Source organism: Pinus tabuliformis, chromosome 2_2 (assembly GCF_031772625.1).
Source record: "Pinus tabuliformis cultivar Carrire ecotype Pingquan chromosome 2_2, CPIR1, whole genome shotgun sequence".
NCBI lineage: Eukaryota > Viridiplantae > Streptophyta > Pinopsida > Pinales > Pinaceae > Pinus > Pinus tabuliformis.
This window is the reverse complement of record NC_142300.1, coordinates 803,708,238-803,724,751: the sequence shown is the minus strand read 5'-3', so window position 1 is coordinate 803,724,751 and position 16,514 is coordinate 803,708,238. Positions and strand designations below refer to the sequence as shown.

The 16,514-nt window shown below is 48.4% G+C and overlaps 2 non-coding genes and 1 pseudogene across 2 annotated transcripts; all 3 read left to right on the top strand.

Moving 5' to 3' along the window:
* The first annotated feature begins 8,713 nt into the window (after positions 1-8,713).
* On the top strand, positions 8,714-10,524 carry LOC149195371 (18S ribosomal RNA). The gene has a single exon (XR_016255463.1). It is a non-coding gene; the product is annotated as an 18S ribosomal RNA (ribosomal RNA).
* Positions 10,525-13,011: 2,487 nt separating this feature from the next.
* Positions 13,012-13,165, top strand: LOC149195370 (5.8S ribosomal RNA). The gene has a single exon (XR_016255329.1). It is a non-coding gene; the product is annotated as a 5.8S ribosomal RNA (ribosomal RNA).
* A 247-nt stretch (positions 13,166-13,412) lies between these two features.
* On the top strand, positions 13,413-15,829 carry LOC149195369 (25S ribosomal RNA; annotated as a pseudogene).
* Positions 15,830-16,514: the final 685 nt, after the last annotated feature.

The window sequence follows — 16,514 nt, the reverse complement described above, 5'->3', positions numbered from 1 at the left end:
TCCCTCTCTTCTTTGATAGTCCTCAGCTACCTGCTCCCTTGCACGCCCAGCTTCACAAAGTACCTGTAAGATCACAGACGCATAGCACTATACAAAGACATGGATCTATAATCATAAACAATCTAGGATCAGATGTAAATTGACCATACAAATGTAACAAGCATAAATGATACAAAAGCATGGAGGAAAACTAAAATAGCTTTTATTGATAAACAAGAAAAGATCTAGGAGGAGTTACAATCAGTTGTTCTGACCCAGCATCAACCTCCCAGCAAAGAAGCCCCTCTTCACCTCAAATAAAGCTTAGATCACCCAACAATCTGATGTTTGTCTCTAGAAACCAACAACAATTCCTTACAATATGCAAAATTCCAGCCTCCAACCTCCTGGATCTCTAGGATGAGAGATCTATATATAGATATTTTCAGAGGTGTGAGTCAGCTCTGGGTTTTTGATTAGTGTCTTCTCTCTGATAGTTCTTACTTCCACTTGGCGATCTCATTGATCTCTTACTCATCCTTGGGCGTTTCTGAGAGGCAAGTGTCTCAGAAGAAGTTTCTGGAAGATTCCATGATCATCCAGCTCGCAAACTGTCTCTGCCACTTGTCTTTTCTCGTCCATCGCACCCCATAGAAGGGCTTTTTGAAATGTAACGCACTTCCCGTGTGTACAAGGTGCAATGCATCGCACTCTGGCCATGGAGCAAGTGCAATGATCCAGTTTTGACCAGTTCTGAGTAGTTTTTCATGGAGAACTTCTGGGAGAAGCTGTAATCAGTTGACCTTGTTCTTTTAGGGGTTGGAACAACACATTTAGGGACTTAGGAGCCCTTGGTTTATGGACATTTCATGCTTGGGGTTGTAGGGCCCAAAAATGTCTATAACAGGGTGGACTCCTACGTGGCCTCCGTGCGTGGCGTGGAGGGTTGAGGGGCATTTCTAAGAGAGGTTGTGGGCTCGGTTGGTCTTGTTTTATTTCATTCCATTTCCTCTCTGCATTGAGGCTGCCGCAGGTGATCATGCGATCGAGGTCCATCGTTGCTGCTATCTGGGTGGACTCCTAGGTGGCCTCTCTGCAAGGAGGGTTGGGGGGCACTTGTTGTTTCAATTGTGTATGCACTCGTGGTCCAATGGGGAGGAGGCTTGCTACTATAGTAATCAATGGTGGGGGATATTTGGAAGAAGGATTTCGAGGTGGAACACTTCGACCTCCCTCCTTTGCGTGGAGGTGGCCGTAGGGGAAAATTATTCATCGTCCGGTCGGTAAAGCTGCGGGAAATCTCCTAGGCTGCCTTTACGTAGGGTGTGTGGGGTGCGGAGCTGCTCGATCCATCCTCCTGTTCGGATATGTATTCTTGTATTGTGTAGCAACCCTCTTGATTTGCATTTATTTCCTTCCTTTGCCTTCACATCGTGGTTGCCACAGGCGATCAAGTGATTGAGTTCCACCATTGCTGCTGTCGCGAGTGGACTCCTAGGTGGCCTCGGTGCATGGCATGGAGGGTCGAGGGGAATTTTTAAGAGAGGTTGTGGGCTTGGTTGGTCTTATTTTATTCCCTTCCGTTTCCTCTCTGCATTGAGGCTGCCACAGGTGATCATGCGATCGAGGTCCATCGTCGCTGTTGTCCGGGTGGACTCCTAAGTGGCCTGTCTGCGGGGAGGGTTGGGGGGAACTTATTGTTTCAATTGTGTATGCGCTCGTGGTCCAATGGGGAGGAGGCTTGCTACTATAGTCATCGATGGTGGGGGCTATCTGGAAGAAGGATTTCGAGGTGGAACGCTTTGACCTCCCTCTTTTGCATGGCGGTGGCAGTAGGGGAAAATTATTCATCGTCCAATCAGTAAAGCTATGGGAAATCTCCTAGGTTGCCTGTACGTAGGGTGCGTGGGGTGCGGAGCTACCCGATCCCTCCTCCTATTCAGATATGTGTTCTTGTATTGTGTAGAGACCCTCTTGATTTGCATTTATTTCCTTCCTTTTACTTCGCATCGTGGTTGCCATAGGTGGTCAAGTGATCGAGGTCCACCATTGTTGCTGTCGCGGGTGGACACCTAGGTGGCCTCGGTGCGTGGCGTGGAGGGTCGGGGGGCATTTCCAAGAGAGGTTGTGGGCTCGGTTGGCCTATTTTATTTCCTTCCATTTCCTCTCTGCATTGAGGCTACCGCAGGGCGATCGAGGTCCATCGTTGCTGCTGTCCGGGTGGACTCCTAGGTGGGCCCTGTGCAGGAGGGGAGGGGTGGGTTGGGGGGAATTTCTAAGGGAGGTTGCGGGCTTGGTTTTTCTTGTATGATTTCCTTCCCTTACCTTTGTTTCGAGGCTGCCACAGGCGATCATCCAATCGAGGTCCACTGTTGCTGCTATCCGGGTGGACTCCTAGGTGGGGAGGGGAGGTTTGTATGGCCTCTCTATGATAGGATTTGTGTAGTCGGTCATCCTCTTTTTATTTCCTTCCTTTTCCTTCACATCGAGGCTACCGCAGGCGGTCAGGAGATCGAGGTCCATCTTCGCTGCTGTCTGGGTGGACTCCTAGGTGGCCTCGGTGCGAGGCGTGGAGGCCTCTGGAGGCATTTCTAAGGGAGTGGGTGAGTGATCTCTCGTTTTCTTGTTGGTTGGGTCGTGGCTGCAAACTCTGGAGTGGCCTTGGTGCATTGTGGCTTGGCAGGTCTGCCCATTTGTTCACCATGTCCTTGGCATGTTGCGTGTGCTTCCTTCTTGGGATACAAGAGGTGCAAGGCATAAAAGTTTTACATGATATTTTGACATCTCTTTGACTTGATGGGTGTTTAGGTTGGCTCTCGGTAAGAGAGTGTGATCCGGATTTCAATAGGAACGCAAAAAATTACAGAGATAACCATATACACAAAGATGCAGCAGAAATAATACTTCATTTCATTAATGGAAAATACTAAAATATGCTTACAACCAGAAATGGAAATAAACCAGCTAGGGCGATGGTAGCTTATCTCTGAGAAGAGATGTGGTGGCTACATGCCTCTGAACTATGTTACAATGAGGCTCGAAGTCCTATTTATTGTTGAGAAACAATGGGAAACCCTTAACATTCCAAAACCTAACCCTAGGAGATGAAACGCCAAACTGTGGGCCCCGTTTGGGTAAATTGGTACATCAACTTCCCGGGGTCGTAACTTTGGCATACGATCTCCGTTTGACGCGTACAATAGCTCGTTAGAAAGATCTATCCGAGCACTACCACTTTGGGAAGAGAAAAATCAGTCCACGGACCCATGTTGCCCCCATATTTCCGAAAAAACGTCGTTTAGGGCCTCAAAACAGCTCCAGAAGTTTAGGACCCGAAAAACTGCTAAAAATATTAAGTTGTGCTACAATTAAGGAAACTGAAAATGCTGAGAGAAAAAATGGTGGGGGTGCAGGTGGAATTGGCATGTGGCCACCAATATCCACCTGGATCATTCCTCCCCCCTTAGGAAGCAATGGTCCCCATTGCGTTGAGTTCCTCCATGAGATGAGGAAACTTTTGTTGAACTTGTTCCCTGGTGAGCCACTTGCCCTGCTGAAGGAGTTGGCCTGCTTTGACAACTCGATACAGTTGGATATTCTATTGGTGAGTGTTCTTGATCTATGTGTCCATGATCTGATCAGTTGCAGCTTGTTCCATGCAATCTGGATTTAATTCTGTGGGTTTGAGCTGTTCTGCAATGTCGGATGTGTCTAGCAATGGTGGAAAGTATGGCCGAAGGCGGTCCACATTGAACACTGGGTGCAGGCCAAGGAATGGGGGAATGTTGAGCTCAAATGCATTGTCTCCCATAGCCTTAGTAATGGTGTAAGGACCATATCGGAGTGGTCTCAATTTTCGATAGGCTCCAGTAAGGCGTTCCTTTTTCAAATGCAACCAGACTTTGTCGCCCACCTGAAACTTGTGTGGCACCCGATGTTGATCATGTCGCTACTTGTACTTGGCATTTGATTTCTCAAGAATGTCATGGACCTGCTGGTGAATATGTTGGATGCGCTCAATGAAGCTGGTGGCTTTATCTGTTTCGGACTGGACATGAGCTAAATTTATGTGAGTAGCTGCAAGTGGCATGGCCACATCAATGGGGCATAGTGGCTGGAATCCCAAACCCACCTGAAAAGGGCTATGGCTAGTGGAGCTGTGAAGAGCTCGGTTTTAGTTGTGCTGGACATAGGGGAGGCTCTCGTCCCATGTGCGTGGATTCTTTGAGTTATACATGCGCAGAATGTGCACAATCATCCGATTGACAACCTCTATCTGGCCATTAGTTTGAGGATGGAAGGTTGTGGACTTCGTGAGTTTGGTGTCCAGCATTGACCAGAGACTGGACCAAAATGTGCTGAGAAACCGACTATCCCGATGTGAGATGATAGACTGTGGGATCCCAAAGTGCACCCACACTCGTTCAAAGAAGAGTTTAGCAGTGGCTTCTGCTGTGATATTCTTCTTGCAGGCCGCAATAATGGCCATCTTCGAGAACCTGTCGACGACCACAAAAACACAGTCATTTCCATGCTTAGTGGAAGGAAGGCCTGACATGTAATCCATGGAAATGGATTCCCAAGGTTGACTAGGGATAGGAAATGGGGTATAGAGGTCATGCTTCTTAATGGTCGGTTTGGCAATGGTACAGGCATTACATGATCTGATGTACTTCCCAACATCCTGTCGAAGATTCGGCCAATAGAAATAATTTTGCAGTACTGCCACTGTTTTCTTGACCCTGAAATGCCCAGCAGCCCGACTGTAGTGTGCTTCCCAAATCATCTTGGCACACTCGCTTGAAGGAACACAAAGGTGACCCAGGTGGCATAACAGGGCATCCTGGAGGTGAAAATCTAGAACATGCCGACCCTCCAAGAGTGTCTGGTATGTGTGGCTGAATTTTGGGTCGCTTTTGTAGAGAAGTGGCCAATCAGAAGTCTCATGCCCACAAGAGTTGAGCACGGTGGTTAACGCCATGATCGGTGGTTGACTGAGGCAATCTGCAACATTATTGGTGCTGCCCTTCTTATACTTGATATTCAAGTGGAACTGTTGCAGGTATGTAGACCACTTCTGATGGCAATCATTCTGCAATTTCCCTTGGGTCTGTATGAACTGCAGGGGTCGGTGGTCTATGTGGATGACCGTTTCCTTCCCCAAAATGTAATGCTTCCATTGTCGGCAGGCCTGTACAATGGAATACATCTCTTTATCATAAGTGGGGTACTTTCAGACTGTGTCTGAAAGTGTTTCACTGTGATATGCCACTGGATGTCCATGTTGAGTAAGGACTGCCCCAATAGCATAGTCAGAGGCATCTGTCTCGACCTCAAATGGTTGTTGTAAGTTTGGTAATGTGAGCACTGGTGTCGTGCAGAGGCAATCCTTCAACTCCATGAATGCCTTTTGTTGAGATTCAGACCAAAAGAATTTTGCTTTCGCCCCTCCCTTGGTGACTTGACTCAAGGGCCAAGTAATATGAGAAAACCCCAACACGAACCTGCGGTAGAAGTTGGCAAGACCTAGAAAGCTGCAGAGCTCTATTAGAGTAGTTGGAGATGGCCAATCCCAAATGACTTGGATCTTGGCTGGATCGACATGCACCCCCTGTTCATCAATGATGTATCTAGATACTGAACCTGGGTCATGCCAAAAGTGCATTTCTCCAAATTGGCGCATAGCTTGTGTTTCCGCATTGTTTGGAGAACCTGTCAGATGTGGTGGAGGTGCTCTTCCCAACTCTGGCTGAAGATCAGAATGTCATCCAAGTATACTACTACAAAGGAGTTGGTAAATGGCCGCAAGATGTCATCCATTAGCCTCATGAAGGTTGCAGGGGCATTCGTCAATCCGAAAGGCATAACCAACCATTCGAAAAGGCCCTCCTTAGATTTGAAGGCAGTCTTCCACACATCGAAGGGTTCGATTAGTACTTGGTGATATCCTGACTTCAGATCGATCTTGATGAAATATTTTGCCCCCTTTAGTTGGTCCAGGAGGTCATCAATCCACGGGATCGGGTACCTATTATGGACAGTGATCTTTTTCAGTGCCCGATAGTCAATACAGAGTCTCCACGTCCCATCCTTCTTCTGTACCAACACGATCAGGCTCCCACAAGGCAATGAACTCGGACGGATGTGACCTTTCCGCAGGAGCTCCTGCATCTACCTCTTGATTTCATTATTCTCCAGAACAGAGCGCCGATAAATTGGTCCATTGGGTAGCGGCGCACCTGGGGTCAGATCGATGGAGTGCTTGACCTCGCAGTGCAGAGGAACCCCTGCAAGGGAGGTGAAGATGTCCTCGTACTCCTCCACAACCTTGTACATCTGTAGTTGTCGTGTAGAGGGACCTCGTCTGGAGGCTGCGACCACTGTCTTCTTCTTTCCTTGAGGGCGTATCATCAGGAAAACAAATTTCCTGGTTTTGGAAATGATCTTACTGCATTGTTTTGCAGTAATCAAAAAGATGGTGGTAGGTGGTGCTACCTCTGGTATCCTGTACAACTTATTTCCCAATGTAATAATAATAGCATGGGGCCTTGATTCATACATAGCATGTCACTCCCACAAGTATGGTTGTCCTAATAATACATCACAAACTTCAAAGGGAGTAATGTCACACAATACCTCATCTGTGAAGGGCTTGATGTTGTATGGAAGGCGACACTACTGGCTCACACGAAGATCTCGTCCTTGGTGAAGCCACCTAATGGTGTATGGTTGTGGATGTGCTGTGGTGGGTAAGCCCAACTGCTTCACGACCTCTGCTGAAATGAGGTTCTTTTGACTCCCGCTATCAACAATGAACTGTATCAGGGAGCCCCTTACCCACATCTGGGAGTCGAAGAGATGCTCCTCCTCCTCCGGATCTTCGGGTTCATTTTTCTGGCTCTTGGCGGTAGCAACAGTGGCGTTGGGATCCGCATCAATGATTTACTTCCCTTTTTCATTCCCCTTATCGGGTTCTGACTCAGAGTCAGAACATGCATCTGATTCTGAAACATTTAGCTCAGCCACCAGTGACTGCTTGGCCCGACACTCACTTGTGTTGTGAGTGGAGCTCTTATGGAACTCACACCATTTTCCAGTGTCCTTTTTCGGCTTCGCGGCACTATTCTTTGCTTTCAGCTTCGGCGGGTTGTCTTGGGCTGTCCCACCTTGGCTTTGTCCTTTGTTCTGTGGTTTAGGGTCACCTTTCCCCTACTTTGGATTCGCAGATCCAAAGTCTCGCTTCTTTTGTTTAAACTTCTGCTCGACCTTGATGGCATATCGATATGCTGCGCTGAGCGAGGAGATGTTCAGGAATTATATTTCTTCTTGGATGTACTTGTGCAGGCAGCCACGGTATTTGAGTATCAAATGTTGCTCCGAATCCTTGATACCCAACTTTGTGCGAAGGGTATGGAAAAGATTGGTGAACTGCGGCACGTCTTGGTCCCTTCCCTGCCGCAACGTGGTCCACTTTATGTATTCATCCTCATAGCCTCCGACAGGGTAGTACTGCTCCTTGATGGCATCTCGGAATGAATTCCAGGTGGGTGCGGCTGAAAATAGCGAGCTAGTACTTTCATCCTTCTGCTCGCAGTAGGTTTCCCACCAGTCCTTGACGTGGGGGGCTGCTTTGAGAAGAGCAAAAACAATCTTTTCCTGACTCGAAAATTCATGAACAGAAAAATAACCCTCTAGCAGATTTAACCATTTATCTACGACATCTGCGTCTATCTGACCCTCGAATATGGGGATTTCAAAATTAACTTGTACCTTAAAGGGCGTGGTGTTTCTAGAGTAGCTACTGGAAGCCGATGCGTCGCTTCTAGGTAGCCGCTGAAGGATCTGGGCAAAGCTGTCCATCATCGCGTTCCGTTGTCACTCGAGGGCTTCTTCGAGCAAGATTTTGATGGGATCTCCTACCCCCTCATCTTTCTTCTCATCCGCCATGGGAGGCCGTTGGGATTTGTGAGGCTGGTCTTGCAAAGGTTCAACTAGTTCAAGCCCTAACTCCTTATATCCCGACCTTGTTGGGGACATGCAAAGAAAAACAGAGAAAAAGCAGACCGCTCTGATACCACTGATCCGGATTTAAACAGGAACGCAACAAATTACAGAGATAACCATATACACAAAGATGCAGCGGAAATAATACTTCATTTCATTAATGGAAAAAACTGAAATATGCTTACAACCAGAAATGGAAATAAACCAGCTAGGGCGATGGTAGCTTATCTCTGAGAAGAGATGTGGTGGCTACATGCCTCTAAACTATGTTACAATGAGGCTCGAAGGCCTATTTATTGTTGAGAAATAATGGGAAACCCTTAACATTCCAAAACCTAACCCTGGGAGATGAAACGCCAAACTGTGGGCCCCGTTTGGGTAAATTGGTACATCAACTTCCCGGGGTCGTAACTTTGGCATACGATCTTCGTTTGACGCGTACAATAGCTCGTTAGAAAGATCTATCCTAGCACTACCACTTTGGGAAGGGAAACATTAGTCCATGGACCCATGTTGCCACCAGATTTCCCAAAAACATCGTTTAGGGCCTCAAAACGGCTCCAGAAGTTCAGGACCCGAAAAACTGCTAAAAATATTAAGTTGTGCTACAATTAAGGAAACTGAAAATGCTGAGAGAAACAATGGTGGGGGTCCATGTGGACTTGGCATGTGGCCACCAATATCCACCTAGATCAGAGTGCCTAGAATGCCCTTTGAAGTGGGAGGGTGCTACTTGGTTGATCCTCCCAGTAGTCATATGCTTGTCTCAAATATTAAGCCATGCATGTCTAAGTATGAACTAATTCAGACTGTGAAACTATGGATGGCTCATTAAATCAGTTATAGTTTTTTTGATGGTACCATACTACTCGGATAACCGTAGTAATTTTAGAGCTAATACGTGCACCAAGTCCCGACTCTTTGGAAGGGATGCATTTTTTAGATGAAAGGCCGGCGCGGGCTTGCCCACTTCTCTGGTGAATCATGATAACTCGATGGATTGCATAGCCCTTGTGCTGGCGATGCTTCATTCAAATTTCTGCCCTATCAACTTTCGATGGTAGGAGAGAGGCCTACCATGGTGGTGATGGGTGACAGAGAATTAGGGTTTGATTCTAGAGAGTGAGCCTGAGAAACGGCTACCACATCCAAGGAAGGCAACAGGCACGCAAATTACCCAATCTTGACATGGGGAGGTAGTGATAATAATTAACAATACTGGGCTCATCGAGTCTGGTAATTGGAATGAGTACAATATAAATCCCTTAACGAGGATCCATTGGAGGGCAAGTCTAGTGCCAGCAGTCGTAATAATTCCAGCTCCAATAGCATATATTTAAGTTGTTGTAGTTAAAAAGCTCATAGTTGGATCTTGGGTCGTAAAGGTTAGTCCACCTACTCAGTGTGCACCTGCCCTTTCATCCCTTTTTTCGGTGGCGTGCTCCTGGCCTTAATTGGCTGCGTCGCGGTTTCGGTGCTATTACTTTGAAAAAATTAGAGTGCTCAAAGCAAGCTTATGATCTGAATACATTAACATGGAATAACATGATAGGAGTCTGGTCCTATTGTGTTGGCCTTCGGGACTGGAGTAATGATTAATAGGGATTGTCGGGCGCATTCGTATTTCATTGTCAGAGGTGAAATTCTTGGATTTATGAAAGACGGACCACTGCAAAAGAATTTGCCAAGGATGTTTTCATTAATCAAGAATGAAAGTTGGGGGCTCAAAGACAATCAGATATTGTCCTAGTCTCAACCATAAACGATGCCGACCAGGGATCGGAGGATGTTGCTCTAAGGACTCCGCCAGCACCTTCTGAGAAATCAGAGTGTTTGGGTTCTGGGGGGAGTATGGTCGCAAGGCTGAAACTTAAAGGAATTGACGGAAGGGCACCACCAGGAGTGGAGCCTGCAACTTAATTTGACTCAACACGGGGAAACTTACCAGGTCCAGACATAGTAAGGATTGACAGATTGAGAGCTATTTCTTGATTCTATGGGTGGTGGTGCATGGTCGTTCTTAGTTGGTGGAGCGATTTATCAAGTTAATTCCAATAATGAACTAGACCTCAGCCTGCTAACTAGCTACACAGAGGTTCCCCTTCACAGCCAGCTTCTTAGATGGATTATGGCTGTTTAGGCCATGGAATTTTGAGGCAATAACAGGTTTGTGATGCCCTTACATGTTTTGGGCTGCACGCCCGCTACACTGATGCAGCCAATGAGTTTTTATTCCTGGTTCGAGATGATCGGGAAATCTTCTCAAATTGCATCGTGATGGGTATAGACCATTGCAATTATTGGTCTTCAACGAGAAATTCCTAGTAAGCGCGTGTCATCAACTCGTGTTGACTACGTCCCTACCCTTTGTACACACCGCCCATCACTCCTACCGATTGAATGATCTGGTGAAGTGTTCGGATTGCATCAATGATGGCGGTTCACCGCCATCAACGTCATGAGAAGTTCATTGAACCCTCATTTAGAGGAAGGAGAAGTCGTAACAAGGTTACCGTAGGTGAACCTGCAGTAGGATCATTGATAGCAGGGGTTTTCTTTTTTGGTTCGGATTGGTTTGGTGTCGATTGCAATGTGGGACTTTGTGGTGCGTCTCTAGGGGAGCGGGTTTGGTGTTTGGCGAGAACATTGTTGGTTGCTTGTCTCGAGGTAACGCTTGTTTTTCATTTTTTCTTGCAAGCCATGATTGTGCTTGTCCCACCCATCCTTTGTTTTTCTTCCCCCCAATGTGTTTCTGCAGGGGGTTAGAAAGCTTGTTCCTTGGGAGCCATTCCAATGATTTGTTCGGCCGGGCATGGTTGCTACAGAGTTGAGGTGCTTGGTAAATACGCTGGATAAATTCATACTCATCCGTAGCAACGGTGCTCGGTCTTTTCTTCGTTGGAAGGCATGGGCCAAGGGTGTGGGCTTCCATAGTTGGTTCTCTCGAAAAGGTGGTGGTGGTTGATGTGTTTCTTGGGTGAGCTTTTTCGTTGGTGGTTGGGTCGAGGGAGTGGTTGCGCGCGCGCCTAGTAACTCAAACCTTCTGTGAGGGGAAATTGTCGGGGTGCGGTCAGTATGGGATGGATGAAGAGCAGTTCAACCCATTGGGCTGGCCACCCTAGTCCCTCCCAACTGTTCCTCGACATGCCCTCGCGGAACAGTTGGGTGTCCAGGTAATGAAAAACCCATCCCTCGGTCTGAGCTCCATCGAGATCGCAATTTTCCCTACCGACGTGCATGAGGGTGGCAATCTTATCTCGTGCCTTTGCCGTCGAGGGAATTCCTCATCCTCTCGTGAGCCACGTCCCTCTCTCTAGTGGCCTTGCACCATCGATGTATTTGTGGCCCACGGCTTTCTCCAGCATTGAGTGTCGGCCCGTGACAACTCCTCTTTGGAGTTTGATTCTTTGACCCCCATTGACTCTCTCGCTGGAAAGGTTGTTGGGTGTTTTGTACACAGAGAGGTACAATAGCGGGGTGGGTTTGTGTTATGGGTAGCAGTCTATTTTTCGTTTGAAGCCTTGTGCCACTGGGTTGGGGGGTTGTTTGCCTCTTAGTAACGTGCTATAAACACTGGTCTCATCGTGGCCCTCGTCTTTTCTATTGGTCAATTTTGGGTTGTGATTTATTTTCTTGGTTGTTTGCTATGTTGTAAAGCTAGAAAGGGCGTTGTGCTGAATGCATGTGGGAGGGTGTGAAGAGGTGGGGCACTTTTTTGATTGGGTGCCTTGTTTGATTTCTTTTTGGTTAGCGGACATCTACTCGGCGTGTTGTTGAGCTTCTCTCTTTTCTTGGGATCTTTGTTTCTTTGGTGTTGTTTTCTTCCCTTCTTCCTTTTGCCCCTAGCCTTACGGAAGAGAGGTGGGATTGTTGTGGATTGGTGTTGGGGAAGGACCAAAAACAGTGCGAGTTCCCAGTGTGGCCACCCTAGTCCTTCTCGATCGTCGTCCCCTGCAGTTCCCCCCTTTTTCCGAAGGCGTGGGGTTTGGGAAGCTTGTTCTCTGTTTGAGCCTCCCCTTGTGAGCCGGTAGCCATGTTTGATATCTCTTGCTTTCCTATTGTTTTCTTCCCTTCTTGATTTTGGCCCCTTAGCTTTACGAAGAAAAGGTGGGATTGTTGTGGATTGGTGTTCAGGAAGGACAAAAAGCAGTGCGAGTTCTGAGGGTAGCCACCCTAGTCCTTCTCAATTGTCGCCCCCTGCAGTTCCCGCCCTTTTTGCAAAGGCACAGGGGTGGGGAAGCTTGTTCTCTGTTTGAGCCTCCCTCTGTGAGCCGGTGGACACGTTTGATATCTCTCTTTCTTTCATGTTGTTTTCTTCCATTCTTCCTTTCGGCCCCTATCTTTACAGAGAAAAGGTGGGATTGTTGTGGATTGGTGTTCGGGAAGGACGAAAAGCAGTGCGAGTTCCCAGGGTGGCCACCCTAGTCCTTCTCGATCGCCGTCCCCTGCAGTTGCCCCCTTTTTGCGAAGGCAAGGGGGTTGGGGAAGCTTGTTCTTTGTTTGAAGCCTCCCCTTGTGAGCCAGTAGCCACGGTTGATATATCCCTTTCTCTCTTGCTATTTTCTTCCCTTCTTTCTCATGGCCCCTAGTGTTACGGAGAAAAGGTGGGATTGTTATGGATTGGTGTTCCGGAAGGACGAAACGCAGTGCGAGCTCCCGGGGTGGCAACCGTAGTCCTTCTCAATCGTCGTCCCCTTCAATTCCCCCCTTTTGCCGAAGGCATGGGGCTTGGGAGGCTTGTGCTTTTTTTGTGCTTTGTTTTCTACCCTTTTCTTCCTTTCGGTCCCTAGCTCTACAGAGAAAAGGGGGAATTTTTGTGGGCTGTTCCACGCATTTCCCCCCTTTTTGTGAGGGCGTGGGGCTGGGGGATATTGTCCTTTTTTCGAGCCTCCCCCTGTGAGGGGGTTAGACACCTTTGTTTCTCTTCCTCTCATGCGTTTTTCCTCCTTTTGCCCCTTGGCCTTACATTTGTTGTGGGGGTTGCCCCTATTCAGTTTTATTGCCGATTTTTCGATAATACGTGGAAACGACTCTCGGCAACGGATATCTCAACTTTTGTTACCATGAAGAACGTAGCGAAATGTGATACTTAGTGTGAATTCCATAATCCCTTGAATCATCAAGTTTTTTAATGCAATTTGCGCCCGAGGCCTCGGTCGAGGGCACATTTGTCTGGGCGTCGCATCCCATTCAAACGCGCTCCCTGCAATATGCTAGGGAGCAGTGGAGCTGGTCATACGTGCCACATGCGGTGTGGTCAGCTGAAATACCTCAAGCGATGTTTCGTGGCGTGCGTCGACGAGCGGTGATCTTGTCCCCTTGGATGGGTAGTTGGCGTTAGCCGATGCGGGCTTTGTGTGGCATCGCTCAAACTTGCTTTGCTCTCTCTTGTCCTCACATGGGGTAGGGTGGATTTAGCTCCAACTTTGCGACCTCAGGTTAGGCGAGAACACCCGCTGAGTTTAAGCATATAATTAAGCGGAGGAAAAGAAACTTACAAGGATTCCCCTAGTAGCGGCGAGTGAACCGAGAAGAGCCCAGCATGAAAATCGGGCGGCGGCGTCGCCTGAATTATAGTCTGTAGAAGCATCCTTAGCGGCGGACCTCGGCCAAGTCCCTTGGAAGGGGGCGCCTGAGAGGGTGACAACCCCGTCGGCCCGGGACCTTGCCGCATCACGAGGCGTTGTTGGCGAGTCAGGTTGTTTGGGAATGCAACCCTAATTGGGTGGTAAATTTCGTCCAAGGCTAAATACGGGCAAGAGACTGATAGCGAACAAGTACCGTGAGGGAAATATGAAAATGACTTTGAAAAGAGAGTTAAAGAGTGCTTGAAATTACCAGGAGGGAAGTGGATGGAGGTTGTCAATGCGTCTCGGTCGGATGTGGAACAGCTCAGGCTGGTCCACCGCTCGACTTGAGGTGCAAACCAACACGGGCTGCTGCATCGTCACAAGCACAGGTGGATTACTGCCTGTCGATTTTCCACTGCGGTGGTCGAGGAATGAAGCGTGCGCCCTTATGGTAGGCTGTGTTCACCTGCGTGCTCGTGGTGTTGGTTGGCGGGCTTTCGATTCGACCCGTCTTGAAACACAGACCAAGGAGTCTAACATGTGTGCGAGTCGGCGGGTTTGAAAACCTGCGAGGTGCAAGGAAGCTGACGGGCAAGATCCCCTCTCTGGGGGGGTGCATCGTTGACCAACCTTGAGCTTATGTGAAGGGTTTGAGTGCGAGCACACCTGTTGGGACCTAAAATATGGTAAACTATGCCTAAGCAGCGCGAAGCCAGAGGAAACTCTGGTGCAGGCTCGTAGCAATACTGACGTGCAAATCGTTCGTCTGACTTGGGTATAGGGGCGAAAGACTAATCGAACCATCTAGTAGCTGGTTTCCTCTAAAGTTTCCCTTAGGATAGCTAGAGCTCACGTGCGAGTTTTATCATGTAAAGCAAATGAATAGAGGCATTGGGGGCATAACGCCCTTGACCTATTCTCAAACTTTAAATAGGTAAGAGGGTGCGACTGATCAATTGAGCCACGCCATGGAATCGAGAGCTCCAAGTGGGCCATTTTTGGTAAGCAGAGCTGGCGATGCGGGATGAACTAAAAGTCAAGTTATGGTGCCAAATTTTGCGCTAACCTAGATCCCACAAAGGGTGTTGGTTGATTAAGACAGCAGGACGAAGGTCATGGAAGTTGAAATCCGCTAAGGAGTGTGTAACAACTCACCTGCCGAATCAACTTGCCCCGAAAATGGATGGCGCTGAAGCGTGCAACCTATACTCGACTGTCGGAGCAATTGCCTGGCTCCGATGAGTAGGAGGATGCGGGGGTCATTGAGAAACCTTGGGCGTGAGCTTGGGTGGATCGGCCCCCGGTGCAGATCTTGGTGGTAGTAGCAAATATTTAAATGAGAACTTTGAAGAATGAAGTAGGGAAAGGTTCCATGTGAACAGCACTTGCACATGGGTTAGTCGATCCTAAGAGATGGGGAAGCCTTGTATCAATAGTACACTCTACCCGAGCATCGAAAGGGAACCAGGTTAATATTACCAAACCGGGACATTGCGGTGGGCGGCAATGTTAGGAAATCTGAAGACATCGTCGGGGGCCCTGGGAAGAGTTATCTTTTCCTTTTAACAGCTTGCCCACCCTGGAATCGGTTCACCCAGAGCTAGGGTCCTGCAGTTGGAAGAGCACCACACGTCTTGCAGTGTCTGGTGCACCCTCGGCGGCCCTTGAAAATCTGTAGGATCGAGTACCGTTCATGGCCGGTCGTACTCATAACCGTATCAGGTCTCCAAGGTGAACAACCTCTGGTCAATAGAACAATGTAGGTAATGGAAGTCGGAAAAATGGATCCGTAACTTCAGGAAAAGTATTGGCTCTGAGGGTTGGGCCTAGGGGTTTGCGCCCTCAACTCATGGGTTGTCAATAGTCTGCCCGAGCTGCTCTCGTGGCGAGGGCGGGCAGCTGCGTGCTGATTGGGCTACTGGCGTAGAATGCCCCTTTCCCGGGGTTTTTCCCTAGGCGTCAAACAGTCGACTCAGAACTGGTACGGACAAGGGGAATCCGACTAGTTAATTAAAACAAATCATTGCGATGGTCCCTGCAGATGCTGATGCAATGTGATTTTTGCCCAGTGCTCTCAATGTTAAAGTGAATAAATTCAACCAAGCGCGGGTAAACAACGAGAGTAACTATGACTCTCTTAAGGTAGCCAAATACCTCGTCATCTAATTAGTGATGTGCATGAATGGATTAATGAGATTCCCACTGTCCCTATCTACTATCTATCAAAACCACAGCCAAGGGAACAGGTTTTTCATCGCGCCCCGACCGAAACTGGTGGTGCCCAACCCTGGGGAAACTTGGGGTTTCCGAGTCGCACCCCCTCGCCCAAGTCTGGGGAAACTTGGGGTTTCCAAGTCGCCCCATGACCAAAACCAGTGGTGCCCAAGTCTGTGGAAACTGGGGGTTTCCATGTCATGCCCCAGCACCCAGGCCAGGGGAAACTTGGGGTTTCCATGTCGTGCCACGACCGAAGCCGGCGGCACACAAGCCTACAGAGACTCGGGGTTTTCCATGTCACGCCCTAGTGCCCAAGCCTGGGAAGCTTGGGGTTTCCATGTCCCGCCCTTGATGGAGCCACATGTTTCCACATTTTACGGCACGAGGAAAATGCGGGGAACTTGGGGTTTCCATGATGATGCAAACCAGCTCGCAAGTCTCGGTAACTTGGGGTGTTTCGAAACCGCTACCCAAGTTTGGGGAACTCACTGTTTCCATGTTGCAACACAACCTAAATCGCCCGAGAGTCTGTGGAACTTCAGATTTCTATGGCGTGGGGCCACAAAGAGCCGCCAAAGTCCAGGGAACTCGGGGTGTCCATTTCGCGGCACGATGAAAGCTGCTACCCAAGTCAGCAGACACACACAGGGTTTCCATTTTGTGTCACAACAAAAATTGCTACCCAAGTCTGGGAAACGTGGTGTAAGGACCTGCGGTTTGGTTTCTCCCCGTCGGTACGAAGTG